The sequence below is a fragment of the Bos grunniens genome, chromosome 21, assembly GCF_055505025.1.
Source record: "Bos grunniens cultivar Pamir isolate PY7600 chromosome 21, Bosgru_T2T1.0, whole genome shotgun sequence".
NCBI classification, from domain to species: Eukaryota; Metazoa; Chordata; class Mammalia; order Artiodactyla; family Bovidae; genus Bos; species Bos grunniens.
In genome coordinates, this window is record NC_141185.1 from 69,636,707 (window position 1) to 69,638,280 (window position 1,574).

At 40.7% G+C, this 1,574-nt stretch overlaps 1 long non-coding RNA gene across 1 annotated transcript; it reads left to right on the forward strand.

The window, feature by feature from the left end:
• The first annotated feature begins 282 nt into the window (after positions 1 to 282).
• On the forward strand, positions 283 to 1,356 carry LOC147349942 (uncharacterized). Its single transcript, XR_015150600.1, has 2 exons — positions 283 to 490; positions 845 to 1,356. It is a non-coding gene; the product is annotated as an uncharacterized LOC147349942 (long non-coding RNA).
• Positions 1,357 to 1,574: the final 218 nt, after the last annotated feature.

A 1,574-nucleotide genomic window follows, 5' to 3' on the forward strand; every position in this document is an offset into this window, starting at 1 on the left:
CATTACTCTGCCAACAAAGGTCCGTCTAGTCAAAACTATGGTTTTTCCAGTAGTCATGTATGGATGTGAGAGTTGGACTATAAAGAAGGCTGAACACCAAAGAATTGATGCTTTTGAGCTGTGGTGTTGGAGAAGACTCCTGAGAGTCCCTTGGACTGCAAGGAGATCCAACCAGTCAATCCTAAAGGAAATCAATCTTGAATATTCATTAGAAGGACTGATGCTGAAGCTGAAGCTCCAGTACTTTGGCCAACTGATGTGAAGAACTGACTGATTGGAAAAGATCCTGATGCTGGGAAATATTGAAGGCAGAACGAGAAGGGTATGACAGAAGATCAGATGGTTCTATGGCATCACTGACTCAATGGACATGACTTTGAGCAAACTCTGGGAGATGGTGATGGACAGGAAGCCTGGCATGCTGCGTTCCATGGGGTTGCAAAGAGTCGGGCACAACTGAGTGACTGAACAACAACAAAGCTGGACTCAGGTGAGAACTTGAGACATTGGCTCATCAGCCCCTGTTCTTTTTCACTGATTTTTTCTAGTTTGTACATGGGAGAGATGAACTTATATGTAAAGGTGAGATACTGTGCCATTTCTCCTCTATGAAAGCGATATGGACACTGATCCCCATCACCCTGTAGGTGAAAGAACTGATCGGTGTCACTAAAGGTAAAACCATCCTCCCACCACTGATTGTGCCACGTGCAATGGGAAACTGAGAAGAGACTTACAGGTGGCATCAGGTGTACACCTGTAGTAGTAAGGTGACTCATATTGAAGGAAAAACTGTGCTATAACCCAGTTATTTTTTTGTTTGTTTTGGCCATATGGCATACAGGACATTATTTCCCTGATTGGGAATGGAACCAACACCCCCTGCAGTGGAAGCATGGAGTCTTAACCACTGGACCGCCAGGGAAGTGCCTCACAATCCAATTATGATGCCCATAATTAACACAAAGGGCATGGGGGTTGAAATTGAGGACATTTAAAAACGCCTATTAAAAAGACTCACAGACTTAGAAAATGAACTCATGATTGTGGGGGAGAAGGGATAGTTAGGGACTTTGGGAAGGTCATGTACACACTGCTGTGTTTAAAATGGATAACCAGCAAAGACCTATTGTACAGCGTGTGGTGCTCTGCTCAATGTTGTGTGACAGCCTGGATGGGAGGGGTGTTTGAGGGAGAGTGGATACACATACATATATGGTTGAGTCCCTTCTCTGTTCACCTGAAACTACCACAACATTGTTAGTTGGCTGTACCTCAATACAAAATAAAAAGTTTAAAGTTAAAAAAAGCTTAATAGAATATTAGAAAGTTATAAAATAAATAAATAAATGAAAACACCAAAAGAATATTAGAAAGTTATAAAATAAATAAACAAAAACACCTATTGAGGGTTGAACTGAAAATGTCAACATTTAGTGAGAGTTCCCACATCTCAAATAACCCATTTTGTTTCAATGCTAATAGGAAGAATAAAATTGTCTTGCGTTTTTGTGTTTTGGGGAAAAAAAACCCCACAAATCTTAACTATTCTTTAAGACAATATGTTTGTATCT